This window comes from Aphelocoma coerulescens, chromosome 1A (assembly GCF_041296385.1).
Source record: "Aphelocoma coerulescens isolate FSJ_1873_10779 chromosome 1A, UR_Acoe_1.0, whole genome shotgun sequence".
In the NCBI taxonomy this organism is placed as follows: domain Eukaryota; kingdom Metazoa; phylum Chordata; class Aves; order Passeriformes; family Corvidae; genus Aphelocoma; species Aphelocoma coerulescens.
In genome coordinates this window covers 68,162,611-68,185,381 of record NC_091014.1, presented here as the reverse complement: position 1 = coordinate 68,185,381, position 22,771 = coordinate 68,162,611, and the positions used below count along the sequence as shown (strand labels likewise).

The following is a 22,771-nucleotide window of genomic DNA, read 5'->3' as shown; positions in this document are numbered from 1 at the left end:
TACAGTTCTGTAGTAATTTTATTAATAAACTGGGTTTGTGCTTTCTTTAGAGGGGTTGCCAAGGTGTCTGCACTCTCTCTAGTACTCTCGAGGAATATCTGGAATATCATAGACCAGACATCAGTAGGGAATAATGGATAGCATGATCTCATACAAAAAAAATAGAGTGCTTTCAGAAAATGTAGTGTAAATTTCTGACTGTCTGCAAAATACCACTAGGTATTCTACCATAGTAATATTTCTTTAATTAATTTCTTGTATTTAATTTAATTTCTTGTATTCAGGGATGGGAAAATCCAATAAAATGAAAAAGTCTTCTAAGTGCATACCCCAGAACTGGTTTTTGCCCTGACTTCTGTAGGGAAGCTCAGTTTCATATCTGAAACACAGGAAATACTGGGATGTTGTCAGCTCACATTTCTGTCCTGATTTCCAGATCCAACTGTTTTGGATACAGATCAAAATAATAAAAAATTTGCCATAGCAGAAAACTGCTCACACACATAGATTTACAGGTTTAGAGATCAGCCAATCAGGAAATAACCAATCTACCTTTGGATTCCTATTAAAAAGTTGCAAGATTACAGTACAAACATTGTAAGGTCTATGGTTAAAAAAGCAAGATTAAGGCTCATGTGACAAGGAGCCTATTTGTGCCTGGCATCAATCACTTAATGCAAAGTGGCTTGGCATTTTGTGATGTGAGGCACTTCAGACATGCACACTGTTATTTGTTTAGGCATAATTTGACCTGAAAACGTGAGGTATTTAATTAATTATTTGCAGCACTGTGACATTTCACTGCTGGTTACTCATCACTCAGTGCTGCCACTAAATCGGTGAAAAGTAGCAACGAATTTCAGACCACAGAATTATGGAACTGTTTTGGTTGGAAAGGACCTGTAAGATCACCAAGTCCAACCCTTAACCCAGCACTACCAAGTCCACCACTAACTCACGTCCTCAAGTGCCACATCTACACGTTTTTAACACTCCTGGGGATGGTGACTCCACCACAGCCCTGGGCAACCTGTGCCAATGCTCGATAACCATTTCAGTGAAGAAATTTTCCCTATTATCCAATCTAAACCTCCCCTGGTGCAGCTTGAGGCTGTCTCCTTCCTCTTGCCTATCCCTTGTTCCCTGGGGGCAGAGCACGACCCCCTCTGTGCACTGCAGTCCTTGCACAAGTAGGATCCTTTTTTAAAAATCAACATTTGTAGGGTTTTTCTTATTTTCTTATTTTCTTTTTCTTATTTTCTTATTTTCTTATTTTCTTATTTTCTTTTCTTATTATTGGCAACTCAACAACTTGCCACCTTCTCTTTCTCCTCAGGTATTATGTCCAGGAAGCTGTAAGTGGGTTAAATTACTGTTATTTAAGAAATCAACCTGTCCAAAGTCTCTTTGGTAGTTTTCCATGCATAGCTATTATTTTCCTTCATCATAAACACCAGGTTTGAATACAACTCAATCAGGCTGAAAGGTGACAAGATCTGTTAATAACATCTTCTTCCTTTTAAACATCAATTGCATTAATCGTAGGCTTAATTTTTAAATTTTCCTCTCAGAGTCCCTAATCTTCACCTGTACCTTGGCTGAAGGCTAACACATCATTGGAAAAAAGTGAAACTGAGAAATGCAAATTCCTTGTATTAAGAAAATTAAAATAATATTACTTAAATTAATTAATTCCCTCCCTCTCACAAGGAAAAAGAAAAAAGTATATATCAGTAGCAATAGGAGTTTTCAAAACATGTTTGCAATATGTGGCAATTAATATTCTGTTCACCATTTGACTCCTTTATGACTCTTCAACACGTTACTCCATTAATCAGAATTTTAGTAGTTGTCTAATAGATGATTTGAAAATCATCAACATCTTCCATTATGTTTCAGTTTGCTTCACTTGGTCTGTATTATAAAATCATGGAGTCATTTAGTCCGGGCTGTCTAAAAACTGCAGAAGGTAGACCCTTTCCAAATCCAAAGTAACAGTCAAGTTGGAGAAAAGTTTAGAGGGCAAGCTGACTTGCTAAATCAGAAATATAAGAAGTGTGTACTGGGAGCCATAGAGATAACAGGTGTCCATTTAACATTTTGTTGCTAAATAAGCATTATGTAAAAAAGATTTCAATTCAACCCCTCAGATCATTGAAGCTCGGTAGCCATAAGCAGGAGTGAATAGCAGGTAAAAATTATTTTAATAGAGACATGATTTTCTGCTTAAAATAAACTTAATAGTTATTGCATTTGTCTTTTGCTCTTTTTTTGGTCAGCCTCGAAGCAACACAAATATCAGAGGTCAAGCTGCTACTTTGTAAAGCTACAGGTAGAAATTTCTGGGGGAAAAACCAAGGTTAATTACTTTTGCACGTTTTCTGTTATATTTCTTTTCCCCTCTGGATGCTTAATGGAAAAATGATTGCTTTGCTCAGAGTGAGTACCTCACCAAGATTGAATCGCTTGCATTGGCAAGAATTCAGAGAAAAACTGACATCTGGGAAGGAGCCCAGGAAAGCTTATCTTTTAATTAAATGAAATAAAAGCAACCAAAAAAAATAGATGCTCCAGAGTGAGTTTTGAGGACCTGTAGCATATTTTCCAGTGTATCAAACTACTTGCAGTCCTCTTTAGAGGAAACTGCAGATGTTTTGACTCCGTTCTCTTCTCACGCAGTTCATCCTTGTCCATCTCATTCCAAAAAAGCGTGTAACACTTTTTTCCTACACTTTCCCACAAGACTTCAGACAGATTATTATTGCTTCTCGAGCTGAAGCCTCCACGTTCTCCCCAGGCTTTGACACATTTGAGATCTTCAAATGCTACCTTCACCTCCTGGGTTCAAAGGGCAGCCTCCTCTGGTTGGCATGATTCCCTGTTGTTTCATCATCTCCTTAATAAAAATATGCTCTCAGCATTTTTTTCTAGAGATTTCTGGGAAGCTCTCATGACCTGACTCTGACACGCGAGCAATTTAATGTCCTAATTGGTTCTTAGTTGGGAACTGTTCTTCTAGCCTGCCTGCTTTTTGGAAACTTCCCAAAGGAATTTTGCTAAGTTTGCAGATTTGTATGTCTCCTATACAATGTCTCTTGGAAGAGTTTCTGCAGGAACTGATGCTTACCAAGCTCTCTATTCAATGTCCTGAAAGATAATACTAGCAATAGCGCTCTCTCATTCTGTGCTTCCGAAAAACTTTCCTTCTGGTTAGTTTTCAAACTGCAAGATCATGGTCTTTGAACAAGCCACCCCTCACTGAGACTATTCTATTAATTCACTTCCTTGTCTACTTGTTCCTCATCTTGGTATCAAACAGTCATCATCAGTTCAGGTATGGCTTTTTCAGTTTAGACAGAGGCCTGGCCAGCCTGTCAAGGCAGATGGTTATGTTAAAGAATATGCCTGTGATGCAGGCAACCAAATCTCTGTTCACTCAGAATCATCCCAGCAACCATCAGTCACTTTCTGCAGACAGCTGGGGCCTCCTCTGGTAGAATCACTTCCTGTGGTTTCTTTCCTTGCAAGTTTCCTCCTGCTACATTTCCAGTGAATGAATCTGAAACTCCTTTGCTGGAATCACAGAATCACTGAGGTTGGAAAACACCCTTAGGATCACCGAGTCAAACCATAAAAGAAGTTGTAGATTGTTTTAAATGCAAAAATGAAATTGAAACAAAGCTTCCACTCTTCTGTTGACCATTGTGACAACACCTGGGTATTGGAGAAGACAGCAGCTTTTCTTCCATCTCTATGAATTATGAAGGCAAGGTGCTCTGCATCCCACCCGTTTCTGGGGGATGAATTGCCTGCACAACTCTGTATAACCTTACTCCAATTCCATCAGTGTAATGTTGACAGTTGACAGAGATCTTGTGTCCTGGGCAATTTGGATTTTTATGGTCCACCTGGGTCTTAGAGCCCTGTGCCCTGTGTCCACATGAAGGGGAGTGGCATGTGTACTGCAAGGACACCTAGGAGATGAGGAAATGGGAAGGCTTTGGAGACTCCTCCTAGACTTAGATCGTGCCGAGATGTGCCAAGAGGCACTGGTAGGTCTCATGTGCAAGTGGCAGGCACCTGTAGTCTATAAGCTCCCCAAGGAAGGAGCTAGAGGTGGGAGAGCTGTAGCTGTGGGTGCAGTACCTAATCCCTTTGTGTGGGGTGTTCTGCTGACAGCTTTCATACCGATTCAGTCATCAGTGGGCAGCCTACCCAATCTCTCTGGGGCTGGCTTTTCCCCAGCACTAATAAACTGAGGCAATAATGAGATAAACACAACCTTGTAAAATTAATTAATGCTCATACATGCCGTAAGTGTAATAAGAGGATATAAAAATGTCACGTCTCGCTGATTCTGATGTTGAGTTGAAAAGATCTGAGGGTGTATCTTCTATTGCCAAAGTGAGAAAATTAATATTGGTGGCAAAGGTAGATATTCCTGGCTGAGTAGGTATGTTGCCTATCTCGGTTTTCCCCTAACGCTTATAAGAAAAATTGCGTAATTAACTTAATATGCCTATTTTATAACTCTGTTTCTGTGCACAATATTCTTCCTGATCATTTTAATCGCAGCCGTTAATTTTGCTGTAAACTGAAGAGAGTAAGGAGGTGGAATAACCTTGGAGGACACTCGAGAGACCACTCGCCCTGCCCCTTTGCCACGCATTTAGGAGCTTTCGGCCCCCCCCCTCCCCTGGATGCCTGGGGGGGCTCCAGCACAGCCCGGCCCGCTTCCCGCATTCCCGGCTGCCGGCTTACGCCGGCGCAGGCGGAGCGGGGGAGGACGAGGGTGGGGAAGGGGCTCGGGGAGGCGCTGAGGAGGAGCCGCCGCCGCCGCCGCCACTCGCCCCGGCCCCAGCAAACCCGGAGGCGGCAGAAGAGCCCCGGCAGCCCGGTAAGGAGGGGAGACCTCGGGGACGGAGGAGGGAAGGGAGAAAGGGAGCCTTTTCTCTCCTGCCCTGCTGGTTCCTGCAGGGCTGGCGTGGCGTGCCCGCAACCCCTGCGGCACGGCCACGGCGGGGAGCGGCCGGGCCGCCGAAAGCGCCGGTGCCCCACAGCTGAGGGGCGATGCTGGCAGCGGCGAGGGCCGCGGAGGAAGGGGCGTGAACCTGCGGCGGGGGTTCACGGGCACACGCGGGGCTGAGCGCTGCCGGCGGTGGCCCGCTCTCCCGCCCCGGCGGTGCCCGGCGGCTCCTGCTGCAGAGCCCGCGGCGCTGAGGCGGCCGGCCCCGGTCCGCACCCCGGGCGGGCGCGCATCCTCCCCCGGTCCGGGCTCGGAGCGGCGGGGCAGGCGCTGCTGCTCCCCGCCTCCCTCCCCCGGCCGGATACACACTGGCACACCCGGAGAGCCACGAGAGGTTTGTCAATTTTATTTGGTTGGGTGTTTTTTTTTTTTTTTTTCCTCCCTTGCTTTTTCTCTTTTCCTCCTTCTCCTTTTCTTTGCCGGGAGTTGCTTGCGTGCTGGGGAGGGTGGGGGGCAGCGCTTTGGAAACAGGAATTGGTCGGAAAAGCGGCGATTGAAGGTAACAACCCGCTGGGGCACGACGGAGGGAAGCAAAGAAAAAAAAAAACCACACCATCCAAAAAGCGCCCAGGAAGGTGGTGTGGGGGCGAGGGAGAGGAGCAGGCGACGCTGGAGAGGGAGGATGCGCGGGAGGCGGCGGGGCCGGGCCGGCTGCAGCGGGGCCGTGAGGCTCCGGCGGGGCCGTGCCGGGCAGGTACCGCGGCCGGGGAGCCGCGAGCGGCCGGGGCGGGCCCCTGGCACCGCGCGGTGTCCCGGGGGCAGCGGCGGACCCGGCCCCGCCGGCGCTTCGGCTCTTCCTTGGGTAAGTTGAAGCCGGGGTGCGATCCTGCGAACCGGGAGAGGATGTGGCGAGCGGTTCCCGCCCTGCCTCACCGCAGGGTTGGCTCCGGGTACGGGTAAATCATCAGTGCGATGCTATTGAAAATAAAGGAAGAGCTAATCTGATTGTAGGGGAGGGTTGCCTTTTTGTTTTCCTGCTGTTAGGCCCATACGTTGTTTTTGGTTTCTTTAATAGAAGTGTGGTATTAGACAGCAATAGAGTTTTAATCATATGAGGAAAGTGCCTTACTCGGAGCGTTGGTGCTGTTTTCTGTCTCTTGATTGGGAAATGACTGGATATCCCTACTGCCCCCCACCCGCAGGGCACCACAAAGATTTAACGCAAATTTTGGTACAGGATCTTGCGAGGATATCCTCAGTTCTCTGGAAACTAGACACACGTGACCTTGCCTTGTCTTATACACTCCTTTACAGTAATGTTGTTACTCAGAACAATTTGCTTTTACGTGTTTGCCTCGGAGCCTTTTAAGGGCATAACTAGGGAAACAACTAATGACAGACCATTATCTTGCGGAGGGATGCAATAAAACTAAATTTCTGTGTTTTCACCCAGAACTATTGTGCTATAAATTCAGTCAAAAGGCTAGTTTTGCATCTTTATTAAGACTGAGAGTTTGCTATCTCTGAAGGTCATTACTAGGCTAGAAAAATGTGTTTCAAAATCCATATGGTCTCTAATCCTGGTTCACTTGAATTTGTATTAAAACAAGTGTATGGTTGAACTATTCGATGATCCCAGAAATGTAACAAAATGAAAGGCCTCTCAGAAGCTTCACATACCAAAGCTCACACTGTCTTGGCTTGTTAGTTCGGAGTGTAACTTTCTGTGTGTGCTGGCATTTTGGGAGCCTTCATCCCTACTTGTTAAGAAGCTGGTGGCACAGAGATCTGCTACTGGAGTTTTGATTTGCACTGCAGTATCAAAAACATCATCGCTTCCTGCTTACCTGTAATGTTCTTGACTAGAAAAGTGCAACTTCTGTTCATTACTGAGTTAGGTACTCGTCTTCTGTTTGAAGGAACTACATAGTTTAAAAATAGTACTGATAGTTGATTTAGTGAAGTTATAAAATCCTTGTTGCAGTTGAGTGCTTTAATCTCTAGATCTACTGTTTTGTTCTGACAACTTGTTTCTGCATAACTATAGTGTTTTAAAACACTTCCTCTGTGTTTTGGGGTGTTTGTCTAAGTTAAAGCCACTGTCAATTTCAGTACCTAGGTGATGAGAGCTGGGGATGACAAAACTGGGGGGATGGGGATGCATTCACTCAAAGGTATCTGAATTAAACATGAAGCAATAGCAGATTTAGGCCAGCCTTCTACTCTATTTAGAGTATGTTTGAGGATGCATCTGATATTGTAACAAAGCTGCAAATTCTCCAGTTCTTCCAATTCAAGATTCAAGTCTAATCCCTAGGCTTGTTTAAATTATTGGTCGGGAAATGTAGTTTTAAAACATCTTGAAGACCATGTAAGAAAAGGCTGAGTAAATTGAACCCATAGGTTGTCATCTGGGGAAAAAAAAAGAGAAAAAATAAAGAAGAATAATCTAGATATCAACTGCTAGAAAAGTAATAGGAAGTGGACTGTTAACAGAGCACAAAGTTTGTGGCTCTGTTATAGGAGGCAGCTTTGACTGATCAACTTCCATACCTTCCCCAAAGTCAGTTCAGATCTAACAAGCCTGAGTCTTGGGGAGTTGGGTGAGTGGGTGATTTGGGAAGGTGTGGGAATGCTGGCAGGGAGAACATGGATGATGACAGGGCAGAAGGATTGTGACAGGGACTGTTGGCAATAGGACCAAGGGTACAGAAACTGTCATTTGTCTGCATGGTGCAGTACAGAAGATGAACAAGTGGTCATTATCTTCAGAAATCTTTTGGACACTGATGATTTCAAGTCAATGGCAGAGTGTAGATCTTTGCTCCAGAGGAGCAGTCTGCAGAATTAGACTGTCAGTGGAAAAAAACTTTTCTGTTTTGTTTTTTTCCCCCCTACATTTCACATAGAAATCTCCTAATTCTGAAGAGTTTGCCAGGTTTTTCCCCAATAGCAAGTCATTTTGACCTATACAAGGGACAGACCATGTGAATAACTCAGTGGGGTGGAGAAAACTGTACTGATGAGTACCTGACTCATCTGGGGACTATTGCTTATCTTACTGTATTTTTGGTTTTGCTGTTTTTGGAAGAAAAGATTGGGAATAACGGCTGCTGGGAATAATGTTATCATTGTCCCATAGTTGCATTATTTCCCATTATTACTATGAGAAATTACAGTATTCTGTTTACCTGAGGGTCCTGAGTCCACAAAGGAGGCTTAAGAAGTGGAAGTTTGAATATTGTCCAATGAGATTAAAATGATCTAAATTACTAGGAGTAGGTCATGGAGAGAGTCAGGCATCACCAGATGTACCTGGAAATAAGGATAATCTGAAGGACGTTCACTTGCCTGGCTCAGGCAGCTGTTCCACAAAGGCAGCCCTTGTTTGGGAGCTCTTCACCTGTGCTCATGTGGAGCTGCTAAATGTGGGCTCCTGCCTGACCAGGGGGTCAGCCTGCCTGCCTGCCTCACCTCTGGCTACGTATTCCCCACCTCCTGCTTAGGATGGGACTGTCACTCCTGGCCAAATGCAAATCTGCTCTTGTTGTTGCTCTTGGCCTGGTTTTCAGTTGGATGAGTTCCTGGGTCTGACTCAACGCCTGACTGAAACGCGCCGAGGAATCAGCGGAGATCGTGCGCTCGGGGGAAGAGCGGGCTGCTCCCCCTCGCAGCGGGGGATGTTCAGCCTCACGAGCTCGCTTGGTGCTGTGCTGATGCTTCTGCACGGCCTCCAGATTTAATTTGGCTCCTATGTGGCCAATTTGGAGAGGGAGGTGCTGTGCCTGCCTGTCTCCAGTCACCTGTGTAGACATACCTTCCAAGGGTCTGATGAGCTGAGTCAAAGAGAAAAGTGTATGTCCTTCAAGATAAAACTACAGCAGATGCTTTTTCTTTTCTCTTTACTACAGTTCTTTTCCATTTAGTTTTTGAATGGTAAGCCTCTCTTTCCCATTTTTTAATGCCATCTGAGGTAGACATTTTGTCTGTGGTGTTTTTTGTATTTCTTTTAAAATTCTTACTTTCATAGTTCTTTAAGGCTTTCTTTAGAAAATGGAGCTGTCTTTGAGTGGCATGCAGCATTAAAATTACAGCTAACTAGATCTTTACATAACGAAATAGTAATAGTAGGCATGTAATTAATGTTCTGTTGATAATTATTGAAAACTTTCTCCCTCAAATCTGTGGCTACATTTGTTGTTAAAGCATGAGGCATATTGAAGGTTTGGCAAAAATACCTGTAATTCAGCTATAATTGTGTTCTGTTCCAAGCTTATATTAGCTGTGTTTTGCAAGAGTTGCTTGAATGTGTTTCTTTTTGTGTGTACCTCTGCTTAGGCAGTTTTAAGTGGCTGGAAATTGCATGGGGCTCTGTTCTTCCACCCATGCTCACAGAAAAAGGTATCTTGTGCCTCAAAAATACACTGTTGTGTTTGACTCCCGAAGTCTTCTCCTTCCCAAATGTAATTGTGGTGCAGCTGTGCCCATAAAACATGTGTATAATAGGTTTTCCTCATACTTCATTTAATTTTTAGCCCTTTATACCAGTATCCATCTTCCAAATCTGCTTTGAGAAGCAGGTGCTTGTCCTATGTGGTTAACAGATCAAATACAAAGCTTGAGGACTGGTTAATGCATTCAAGAATGGCAGCACTGGTCACACACCTGAATACTTGCAATGTGATTTCTAAAGCCATCTTTTGGCCTTGCCTTAATCCAAGCCCAGATCTGTGTTTTATTGTGTCCAAAGGTAAGAGGCAATTTTACCATGGGGTGTTCTCTGGAAACAAATACAAGGTTTTGCTTCCAGTTTTGAATGGCCTGTGTTTACCCTTGTAGCAGACTGCTGTTTCTGCAGTGCTGTATGAAATTGGGACTGGCTGGACTGACAGGTCCTTTTTTTGTTTCTTGTTTGTTTGTTTTCTGTTTTAGCTTCCTGAAAGAAACCATAAACCTAATTGTTTAAAGAAAAGAAAGATTCCCTATTTCATGTAAAGAATAGGGATTTATTTCACTGTAGATAGTTCAAAAGGACCTTTCCTTATTCAGGGGATGCTGAATATCATTACACTGTAGTGTTACAACCCTCTCTAGAATATTCCTTCAAAAGCTACCTCGAACCTGTGAGTGAAATTATAAAAATGTTAATTGACTGCAATTTTGTAAACAGTGCAATAGATAACAAGAGAAAGGTTCTTACAAAGCTATGTAGTTGTACTGTTTAAAGAAATGTAAAACAAGAATAAGTGTTATGTTGATATTGAGTTAATCACTCCTGTTTCTGAGGAAAATCTGAAAAATAGATGTGCTGTGTAGGAAAAGTACCAGCTCTTTTCAGGAGTGCAGCTCCTACCCTACACTTCAGTAAATCCTGAAAGAGGGATTCTTAATTTACTCACAAAATGTGTGGGTATTAACAGAGCAGAGCAGTGTTCTGAAAGGTTCTTTGGAATGGATGTACTGTGGAGTTAATGGCTAAGGTGGTTACAGGTGGTTTTGATAGCAGCCAGAGATGGCACCATGTAATGATTCATTGGCAGAATAAGAAGTTGTCTGAGTCATCTTTATAGGTGTGCAGTGATAACTCAGAGGAGAGTTACAGCTGACTGGAGCTGGTACTGTGCTCCAGCTGAGGCAGCGTCCCCAAAATGACAGCGTGACGCTCGTGGTGTCTCTTTGTCATTAGTGGGTCCTTGCTCCCTGAGCATAAATAGCAGTAACTTGGAGAAGGTTGTATCTGTAGAAATCAACATTGCTTTGGCCAAACACACAACACTCATTGGAATTATATTTTTCTGTTACTGCTGTTGTTTACACAAGAAATAATGGTTTTTTGCCCACTTTCTCTGTTTTGAGATGTAATGTGAGTGGTTGCGCTTCCCTGAGCTTTGCTCCCACTGCAGTATCGCTCTATGATTAATTGACATGAAGTTATTCACCATTTGTCAAAGTCTGGCTGTGCAGGGTTGCAGCATCTGAGATGCCTCCTTCATCACTAGGGCCTTCAGAAAGAGGTGCTGGTGCTTTGAGCAGAGCTTTGGCCTGCAGGCAGGTGTGTGTGCCGGGGTTCAGCACTGGAGCGTGCTGTGATGCTCTCTCTTAGGTACCATCCTCTGGTGTGGTCAGAAGCAAAGTGGTCGTGGTCTGTGGTGAGTGACTGCCAAACCCAGGAGCTCTGCTCACTCTGGTCCTGGCTGGGACCAGCAAACATGGGGGTGGGTTATATCTTGTGTCAGATGGGCACCTGGCTGCTCAGCCTAGTTCTATCACTTGTGTTCAGCTGGGCTTCTGCAGAGAGGCAAAAACAGTTTGGAGGTGGGACAAAGAACATGAGTGAGTGAGTTTTGCCTGTCCTTTCCTGGCTTTGTGGCAACCAGTGAGATCAGCTGCTGGTTTTCTGGAGTAAGGAAAGAAAAGGAAGGGAGCAACTTCTTCTGCCAGTAGCCTGTGGAGCTCCTAGGATGGTGGAGCCAGGCACTGCCGCAAATCTTTTCAAAACCATCTGCTTTTACCACCTGTCACTGCTTATTCACTAACTCCTGGTCATATTGGGCATCAGTATTAAAAATCTTTCTCTGTAAGTACAGAAATTAATAGGTTTCTTCTACAGTCCCCTACTTGGGCTATGGATATATAATGGAGGAGTTTCAGAAGTGCTCTGTTATGAGGGAGAGTGGTGGGAGAGAAGGATAAAAGGACTTGCCTGCCTGACGTAAAGCACTTCCTGATGTAGTACATGCACACAGAGCTCTTTTATTTTTGTTATCAGTTGGTCTGAAATCCATGGCATGATTCTGTTTAAACTCAATTCTAAGGACAATTTTGAGGGTGAAATTTTGTTATAGAAGGAGCCCTTAGCAAAACTATTGCATATACTGACATCAGCTTATTCATTGCTTCTAGCTTTAAGTCAAAGGGAACATCAGAGTCCAGGACTGCTTCTAGATTTCCTTTGGCTATTGAATTAAATGTCATTGCTGTTAAGGACCCAACTCCTTTGTTGGACAAAAAATTTTTGAAGAGGCTGAGGCTATTGGTCCCCAGGCCATTAATAAGACACCCAAACTCTCATGTATTCACATTCCTAAATTGAATGTGACAGACAGAATTATACCCTTAGTTAACCCTCAGCTCATGTAACTGCATTCTCGGTGCTTTACCTGTGACCCTGCAGACTGCAAAGAAACAACCTGCTTGCTTTTCTGATAAAAGATCTGTTTATGCAGCCTTGGAGCTCTGATAGCCATGCAGTGTGTGCAGTAGATTCTTCTTTATTCCTGTGACTGCAGCTGGAACTTCTCAGCCTAGCTCTTTACATGCCCTGTGATCCTTTCTCCAGTAATGTACATTATTACTTTGATGTGGTTCTGCTTCTACTTCCCTGTGGAGCCCTGCTGCAGAAAGAAATGAAATCCCAGGTCAAGATGTTACAGACACTGAATGACGCTGGCTTCTACCAGTGACCTCCTTTGAGTCCTCATTGCTGCTATCTTCATTAGATACTCCAGAGCAATACATTCCTAGTACGGAACAAAATGTCAGTGATCCCCTCTGCACTTCTTTGTGCCTTTCTTTGCATCTGAAATAGAGGTGATAACACTTGCAGAGAGGAGAGGGCGAAGAGCCCAGGGGATACCAGGGTGTTTATGTCATGCTCTGTTGTGTGTAGCAAAGCAACCATCAAATCTTGCACCTAGATGTGCTCAAACCTTCCAGCTCAGTGGAAAACTTCTGTGGTTCTGCAGATAACCAGTAACATTTGCCATAATACTGGCTAGCTATAGTTTTAATTTTTCCATATTCTTACATTTATGTTCAGTGGCTACTGCCTTGTCCTGTGCATCCTCAAAGCAGCCAGTGGGTTTCTGCTGTACTTGAATTCAAGGTCTCAAGGTACCCCAAACAATATATTGATTTGATGGGAAATTCTGGATCTTGATTCATTTCTCAGTTAATATTTTTTTTCATTTCCCCTGTTTCCTAATCTCTATGTCCTTTCTCAGGCATTTTGTTTTGTTCCTTTTCCTAGTTCTGCTATCACTTTACTTAGCTGAGAGAGCTCAGACTGTGTCCACAAAGACTCATTTCCTGCCTGAGATGTATCCCTTCACCTTTGTTTTGGCCTATTCCTGACCCCTCATTCTTCTGTAGTGTCAAGCAGACTGCTAGCTGTGTATTAATCTCTTTGGCTCAGCACTAAAATAAGTGCTTTACAGGTACCTGTCTCAAATCCTGCTGTTGGCTACAGGGTCCAAATCAACTGATCTTTGGAGATATTGAGTTCCTGGTACTAGAATGCTCCATACATGGGGCCTCAGGTGTTTCGGCCCAGTATTTTTTTTCTGCTGGATGTTTGTATTGGCCCATATACAGCTGAGATTGTTTTTCTGCCATTGGGAATGCTAAATTTTCCACCGAGGGAAAACCTATCGCTTTAGCTGGCTTAGGGGTTTTCAAGAACTGATTAGGCATTGCTTACTGCTGATGAACTTGTCCACAGAGAGTTCCCAGCAAGCAGATCGAGGAGAAGGTGGAAGTGTGTGCTTCCAAGATGATGTGATGACAACCCACCCATATTTTAAAGATGAGATCTCTGGACTCTGCCAACACAGTAATACTGTTGAACCAACCACATACGCAAAGCTAAACTGTGATCTGGCAGCAAGTCAGTCACAGCCTACAGATGCATTAGTTGCTCATACTATTCCACTTGGACAGGGGGTGTGTGTCTTAATTCTTGGGTTCCTCTTGGAAACCTTTGCCTGTCAATGCTACATTTAGTGCAGCATTGGTTTTCAAGTAATGAGTATTTGTGCTTCAGTAGTCACCCCTCTGCTGGTGAATCATCAACAGGCTGAAATTGCATTGATACTGAACATATTTCTGTCACCTTTTCTGGAAGGATATACACAGGAGGACCGATTGCTTTGTTCTTGAAGTTCAATATGATTTTAAAATTCCAGTCTTAAAGGTTATAGGTTGGCACATTTAGCTGTTGGTATTTAACCTTAAAAATTAGATAAGCGTGTTGAAAAAAAGAAAAAAATAATATGCAATGCCAGAGATTCCATTGCTGGCAATAGATTGCATCCTTAAAGATGGGGAAGTTCTTGCCTTCTGAAGTGGCATAATCTGCATTTATCAAAACCCAACTCCTCTGCTTGTCACTAACATTTAATTTCCCTGGCAGCCTAGGTAAGTCTTGTTCTGGGAGATGAAGTAAGGTGATCTGGAGCCCTTCATAGGAACTTGTTTCTGATCTGAGATTCGTGTGTTCAAAATGTTAGAACAGTCACAATACTGTCTTTCATTAAATGACAGGGTGCCTTCAAAGAGAGTAGTTCTCTTATTTTTCTACATACGCCTACACTGAGCGTGACTAATGTGATTGTGACTGTGAGCCCTTAAATAAAAAGTGGAATTCTAGAAGTAGGTCTCATAGCATTCCTAGATACAGAGCAGGAAACTTGTGCCTTGTCTCCTGGGTAAGAAGAGTAAGCTGAATTTATTACATCTGATTGTTGGAATTAAGACAGTAGGATTTGGGTTTGTGAGATGCATGCAAGTCCTCATATGGATTTTTACTCTAAACTCTAAACTCTAAACGTATCATTTTCAGTGTGTTGTCTGTATTATCACTCTAGAGTAGCATTGGTAGCATTTGGTGCTTTGCTCCATGCAGCTTTGTAAAAATATCACCCAGTACTGCTGACTCATTTATAAAATAAAACGGGCACGTCCTTGCACTTATTTTTTCTTTTTTTCTGTCTTTCAGACTTCAAAAATCTTACCTGCTGTGTGCAACCTTATGTCCTTTCCATGCAAAATATAGTGCCCAGAATATCCTGTGTGAGATGCTTTTTATCTAAAGTGCTCATAATTGCTAGCAGCAGCTTCCTTTAAATCATTTACAGAGTTTTCACTGGAGTGTCCCATAGGTAGATGGGTTTTTATTCTCTACAGTGCTGTGCAAAAATCTTAGCAAACAAGAAAGTTCCACTTGCACTAATAGAGATATTGCATCTCTTTGGTAATTGTTATGAAAGTTCAGGAAGATTAAGGCCAGGAAAATACAGTAAGGATAACTAATTCTGTGATGAAAAGGTCATACTTCATTGCCTTAGCTTTTTAAAATGCCATGTTTTTCATACTTTATGGAAATTTACCTTCATTCCTTTAAAAAGCAAATTCTGATGGAATCTGAGTGCACTAGTAGGGTAAAATACATCAATTTTCTGTTTTCATTGTCCTCCTATTCATAAGTTGTAAACCTACAACTGTAGAACTCTTCTTTTTTTTTGTGTTTAGTGTTTCTTCGTTGATTAAATAATTTCTTTACTATATTGCAAATAAATATCTGGTGTAGTGTTAGCAAGGGAACATATGTTCTGATGTTTTAGCATAAACATGAAAGTCCTACTAATATTTCTCCACCAGAACTTCATGCTACAAGAACAAGATATGCTGGGCCACGGGTGGCATGGTCTCTATCCTCTTGAGAATGTTTTCTGCCAGAACACGGTGATTTTACTGGTCCAGTAAGTCTGCACTTCTTGTCTACTCATATACTCGTTGGAGATGTGCATTTTCTTCGTAAGAGTGTGGCATTAGTACTTGAAAGCAAAGGGAACATAGCAAAGCACACGAGTGATACTCCGTGGTACAAAGTATGTGGAAATTAGGTAAATGTGGTAGATTTGAAATCAGATACAAAGGTCTGCCAGTGTGCCACAGGCTGAATGAAGAGGAGCAGGGTAGTGCTTTGTGCTTGTGTTTTTCACTTCACTGTTAACAAAGAACATGAGATTAACTCTGCTCTGCCCTGTGATGCACATCTGCAATGCTGTGTGCAGTTCTGGGCTCCTGGAGCGGGGCCAGCAGTGGCTGAGGAGATGATTTAGGGCCTGGAGCATCCCTGACAGGGAAAGGCTGAGGGAGCTGGGGCTGTTCAGCCTGGAGAGGAGCCCCAGCTGAGAGGGGCCCTCAGCCCTGTGTGTCCCTGTGTGCAGGGAGGGCTCCGAGCAGGGCCCAGGCTCTGCTCTGGGGGGCCCAGCCATGGCACCAGAGGAACGGGCAGGGACTGATGCCCAGGAAATTCCACCTGGACATGAGGCAGAACTTCTTCCCTGGGCAGTGACTGAGCCCTGAACAGAGACCAGAGGGGGTATGGAGTCTCCCTCACTGGAGATATTCCAGACCCCTCTGGACACAATCCTGTGCTTTGTGCTCTGGGATGGCCCTGCTGGAGCAGGGAGGTGGGACCAGCTGCCCTTCTGTGGTCCCTTCCAGCCTGACCCATCCTGGGATTCTGTAACAGAGTGTATGGAGTAGGGAGCAGTGTTCAAAAACTGTATATGGTGGAAATGGCTTCCCTTCTTTTGTTCTAAATGCTGAGAATTGGCAATAGCACAGTGGGCTTTGTCTGAGGAGCTCTGGAAATGCTGCCATTAGACAGCATTTGGGTCTTCTTGTTTCTCAACTCAAACAAGTAGTGACAAGTCTGCAGCAGATTGTAGGTCCCTGATAGAGTCAGAGGAAAGGGTAGGTAGCAGTCTTGCACTGAGCATTCAGGAAGGTAACCTGACAGATCTGTCAAGACAGCAGTGAGATTCTTTAATGTCAGTGGAGTCTTGCTGGGTATCTGCTGTTCCCCTGGAGGAACCACATCCTAGCAGAATCTATATGGAATCCAGTAATTTAATCCTGTTAAGTAGGTGTAAGGTCATGTGTCAGAAAGGTGAGTTACTCTTTTTCTTCATTTCTTCAGTTACTTTGGAGATACTATGAAGGGAAGGGTTGAAAGTTTTCTTTGTCCTGTGGGCATTTCTCAGCTCTCTGTTCTTCTCCCTTAATCAGTATTTGGAGGCCTAGTGCTCTGAATGTTTGGGTTCTCTTCTTTTTCATATCACTGGCTACTTGTGAGAAGCACTTTTTGGTAGATGGCTGCTCATGGAGCTTGAGGGTAGAGCCCTTCCCTGTTTTATAAGGGTGAGGTGAGTATAAATATTGTGTCCTCAGAGTCCAAGCAGTGTGGGATTGAGTGCATGGGCAAGAGGTGGCCTGTCTTGCAATTTGACCCACCAAGCAAGAAGCATGATATGTTCTTGTTCCAAATATGGTTTTGTACAAAAGCGAAGATTGACTAGGAGAACTTAAATAAGCAGTGCAGCACAGGAAACAGAATATTTTATTGCTCAGAACTGCTTTAAAAAGCTGGTTATGTTCAAATCCATCAGGCTGGATGGGATTTATGCCAGGGTACTGGAAGACATAGGTGATGCAGTTGCAATTCTGCAGTTGCAATTCTCTATGAAAATAAATTAGAGAGGTCCCTGAAAACTAGGGAAAGGCTCTGTTATTACACCCATCTTTAGAAGAAGAGAAAGAAGGGTAGTTCAGGGATAGTCAGCCTTCCACGATCCCTGGAAACATTACGTATCATGTCTTCTGGGAATTTGTTTCCAAATCTGAGAAGAATGAGAAGGTAGTCAAGAATAGTTGACCCAGGTGTACCAGGGACAAGAAGTATTTGACAAACCTGAATGCCTTTTGTAATTAAATGACCAAATATGTAGATATGGGCATATTGGTCGCTAAATTCTTTGCTGTGAGAGTGGTGAGGCACTGGCATGGGTTGCCCAGAGAAGTTGTGGATGCCCCATTCCAGGGATGGAACTTGTAGCAATCTGGTCTAGGGGAAGGTGTCCCTGCCCATGGCAGGGAGGGTTTGGAACTGGCTGATCTTTAAGGGCCTTCCAAACCAAACTATTCTGTGACTCTGTGACTCCAGTGAGGTTTTTGTTATAGTCTCTCATTGAGGAAGCTGTGCAAATTATATGGATTGTTAGATTAATTGAAAATTGCGTGGATATCAGAGTTCAAGGTGTAGTCTCCAATGGCTCAGTGTCTCATTGGAGACAAATAGCAAGTGGCCTGTGAGGGATTGGGCTGGTGATGCCACCTCTCTGTTAATTATCTAGATGGTGAGATGGAATGCAAAGTCACAGATCACATTAAATTGGCAGGAGAGAGAGTTCAGTACACCAAGTGGTAGAAATGCAGTTCAGCTGGGTCTTGGGAAGCCTGAGATTTGGCCAACAGAAACCTATTGAAGCTCAGTGAGGATGAACATGAAGTTCTGTGCCCATGCAGATCATCTCCTTGCAGCAGCATAGTCTGGGAAGCAACTGGCTGAACAGAACATTTGTGGGAAAGCTATGGGATATGATGATTGCTGCCAAGTTGGAAATGAGTTAGTGATGCATTTTCATTGCAAATAAGGCAAACAGCATAGTGGTCTCTGTGGCCAGCAGGTATGGGGAAGTAATTGTCCTTCCCAGCACTGCTGAGTACTCTGGTTCTTCAGTCAGTCAGTTCCTCAAATGAAAACACAATGTTCAGAAGATGGAGAGAGGACTACCTCTGAGCCATGAGCCGTGATTCTGAGCCATGGGAGCCATAAGTAATGAGGAGAGATTAGGGTCCCTGGGCTGTTTTAGTCTGGCAAAAGAGGCAAAGGGGCAATCTTACAGAAGCCTGTAGCTTCTTGAAGACAAGTTCTGATGACTATGGAGCTTGTTAGTGGCAGATCTTAAAAAGAAGGAACAACTGTCACAAATTGCAGCTCAGACTGGCCATTAGGAAAAAGTTTTTCACCACTGAGTAGCACAAGAGTTTTAACATGCTACCCAGACAGGTGGCGGAATCTTTCCTTTGAGGTTTTCAAGACTCAGCTGGACCAAGCTGTGGGAGACCTCATGTAGCACTGATGAGAGTCCTTCTCCAAGCAGAGAACCTAACTGCTGATCTGCAGAGAATCACAGTTGGGGGGTTTTGTGTTTTTCTACGATTCTGCCCAGGACATCAGGGCTGTGCAATGCAGAGGAAGAATTTTGTATGGCTGGGACATTTCCTGTGTGCACAAGCGTGAATCTGGAATGGTGGACAATGGAAGTCCTTCTATAAAGATTTCCTCCTTACTGTCAGCTTGAAATGTGCCCATGTGCTCATACAGAGTCCTTAAGTATGAGATGTGGGTTTATATTGCTTAGCCATTTTCAAATTTTCTGTTCTTTTGACATGCCTTGGGAATAAATACCACGATGTTCACATGGCTGTAGGAAGCCAGGTAATTTGTATTTAATCTGAATTATTTCATTTGAATTATTTATTGAGCATTGCATTTATTGTAGTCGTTACTTCTCTCTCTGTAGGTGTTCTAGGAGCTGTAGAAATGTATAGAAATCTGGTTTTGAAACTTAATTTGCCAAAAGTAAGAGAGAAAGTGACGTGGGAAAATCAGCTGTCAGAATCATAATAGATCTGTTTTTACAGATCAGTGTTGATGATTGAGTTGATCCTTGTTTTAGGGACTGACTGTGATTGATTGCAAGTGCTGCAAGATTTAATTGAAGAGGCCAACTCATGGAAAGGTGAAAAAGCAGTCAGCTAAAAGACAGGATAATTGGAAGCATGATTTTATCAGCAATCCAAGGTAGGAGCAGAGACAGACAGAATGGGGTCAACCTTTGACAAGCTAGAAAGAAACACCCAAAGTCCTGGTTCCCCAAACCCACAGCCCAAGTCCCATTGCCAGAAACCTGTGGGTGGGAATTCCCTCCCTTGAGGCTGGCCAGGAAAAAGGTGTTGCAATGGTATCTTGTTCACCCTTCGTGACTCTCAGATAAACACTAATGCCAGCTGCATCAGGGGTAGGAACACGTGCCTTTATCACTTCAGGGATGATTCCAGTCCCAAACCAGTTTTATTGCTTTCACTTACTGCCTGAGCCAAGAAACCCTGCAGACCTAAGTCAAGCCAGTTTAAGGAGGATCAGATCTCATTTAGGTTGCTTGGGATTTTACAGAGAACCGGGGGGGGGGGGGGGGAGGGGGGAAGCCAACCCCTAAATATTTAGTGTTTGGAATCCAGGAGAAGTTGGCTTAGGAAATAAACTCTTGACTTCAGTTGACTTAAACTGAATGAAAGTAGTAAACTGAACAAAACCTTACTTGATGTGTGGTCATCATTTCCTCATTCAGGATATTTCTGTGAAATACTTTCCCAGACTATGTCTGTGTGATTAAAATTGGTGTTACTCTTGATTTACTGCACTCTTCTGTGCTAAAGGGCTGTGCTATAAAAATAATGCAATGTAGAAATGCTGCTCTGAGTAGATGTGGATTTCCTTCCTATGGTTGGTATTGCTATAGCAACATTTCCCTCCAAACCATGACTGTCATTACAAAAGTTGCCATTGGTCTTATATGTAGTAAATTATATCTGTATTTAGCAATGAACTCCTAATGTTAAATTAAATAAATACCTGCTTTTTCTATTCATCCCTCACCAAGCCTCAATTTTCAACAAAATAATTTTATTTTAGGAGTTCAGTTTTCCAGTAAGTTGTTCTTAGATGTGAACACAGTTTTTTCAGTTTCTGGATTTAAGATGTTTATTGTAGCTGAATTTAAGCATCAATGTTCACTGTGCCAGTTTTACTGGAAAGATTCTTGTTAGGAATGTCTCTGCCTCTGCTGGATGTATTGGGGGGATAATTACGACCTAATATAGATCTCAGAGGAGGCATACAAAAAAAAGGAAATTATTTACATGTGGAGTATCTTGAAAATATATTTCAAAGAGAAGATGTTCCTGATAAACATTTCTTGTGTAATTCACATTATTCATGTAATAGGAATATGTCTATGTTCATACTTCTGTTTTCAGTCTAGAAGTAGGAGCAGCAATCAGAAATAAGGGCATGCGCAACAAGGGGTGCCTAAGCAGACAGGATGGGAAGGTCAGTACCTATCTTCTTGGGTATGCTGCCTGAAAGTGAACTGTGTTTGACTGGAGCCAGCAAATCTCATTGTTACACTACATGCATAAACCCACAAGCCCTCAGGAATTGGAATATACAAACCTGATTCTGGTTAAACCCCGTACATTATGCAAGAGCATTTGTGAAATGAACTTAAGAACTGCAGAATGACAGCAGCCAGGGTAAGAGTGCAATCAATCACGTGTAATCATACTTTGCTCAAGAAGCTGAGGGGTCATTGTTATGAAAACAAAAGCATAAATCCATTTCAATACCTTGGATATGATCTGCTCTTTCTTCTCTGAGCAGCCCAACTGGGAATTCTGAACTGAGTTTGCAGTTACATAGCTTTGACATAAATTGTAGCTTTACCTGGATTTCTTGGTTCTGTTTGTCTTGTAGTAAGTGGCTTGTTCATTTTAAATTCTGCTTTGTGCTTAGACTTTAGACTGGGTTTTGAGAGATTCAAGGCTCTTGAGGTGTGGTATAAATACAGTTTACTGCAGGGCCTTTGTCTCCATGGAACAGGTGAGAAGTGTTTTTGGGCCCCTTGTACCAAAGTCATGGTATTAATATGATCCCACCCTTTCTCTTTGTTTTTCAGTGAGTTCTGAGAACAGGCTCATCTCTACCTCAGGCTGTAACTTGGGTGCCCCTCTCCTGAAATTGCCTGTGCAGAGGAGCCCTGTTAATACCTCTCTTTGGGTGCTTGGTGTCCTAAACTGAAAGAAGGAAGAGACCCATAAAAACATGTAGGGTAGAGGTAAAATCACTTGTGTTGCTGGGGAGAAGGAGAGGGAGTGAAGTGTATGGCTAAAGCTTTATCATCAGGGAGCATCACATTTCACAGGTGATTTTTTTGAACCTAGATTTGTTTAAAACAAAGCTGGTTGATGTGTAACTAGTGTCATCACCCTGTGTGGGCATCCAGGAGTTATTGGGAACACACCAGTGCCTCTAAATCTTGTAGTTAAGCTGGTTACAAGGTACTTAACCCAGGAGTCAGCATGAACTTTATACATATAACAAACATACAGTCTATTCTGGTTTTGGAATGCTGTTCCTAGTGGAAATTTTATATGAACACCAGCATGAGATTACGAAGTATAACATGGTGTTTGTAGGCAAAACTTTTTCTGTGCAAAGGGGTTCCAAAGGCTGTGAGCCACTTCTGGCACAGGCCTGTTGAGTCTCATGCTTCACATGTAAGACTCAGTCCATTGGCCTCTCTTCTCTAAAATTCTGTGTTTGTGGATGGTTTCTCCCTGGCTCCAAGCTACTGCTGATGGTGAATTGGCCAGGTTGGGGAGGCACCATTACACAGGACAAGCCAGGTTTTGTCTCCCAGCCAAGCCTACCTGTGAGATGTGGGGCATGGAATGCTCACTTTCTTCATGGCCTGGAAGCGTAAGATGTGCCCTCAAGACCCTGATCAGTCACATCTTTCTGCTATGCTAGTGCAGAGTCTGTCTTTCCCATTGGTGCTGGAATAAGCTGGATGGTGTCATTTAATATTTTGGTGTTATTTTTAGATTATTGTTATTATTACAGATTAGATCTGCAGTGGAAGTCCAGCAGAATGAGTGATGTGCATTGGTTTATGGTCACCAAAGATTTTGGTTTACTTTTCTCGTGATTAACGAAGATGTTTAAGTAAACTGGAGTTGCAGAGAACTTGGTAACCAGCAGAAGTCTTTTTTTGTGCATTGGTGCGGGATAACTTAGGGGAACAAAAAGTGTCAGGGTTTGTTCTGATTTCCTGCTAGACAATACATTATTTGTAACCTTAATATCATGACTACAGCAGCTTTCTTTTTAAGGCTTAGCTGGTACTTCAAAAGATAGGGCTCTATATGTAAGTTTTGCTCTGCTCACCACGTTTCTTGGTCATGAATTCTGACCTTGTCAAGTGGATTGTTTTCATAACTGCTAAGCAACAGCAAAAACCCAAACCACAAGGCATTACCAGAGCAGCAGTCTGC

General features: G+C 43.3%; 1 protein-coding gene across 1 annotated transcript in view; it reads left to right on the top strand.

Annotated features, from left to right (window-relative positions):
• Positions 1-4,823: 4,823 nt before the first annotated feature.
• The window catches only part of FAR2 (fatty acyl-CoA reductase 2), a 119,296-nt gene continuing 101,348 nt past the window's right edge, over positions 4,824-22,771 (top strand). The window contains exon 1 of the mRNA XM_069003416.1: positions 4,824-4,897. The gene's annotated coding sequence lies outside the window, so the exon portion shown is untranslated. The remainder of the gene's footprint in view (positions 4,898-22,771) is intronic.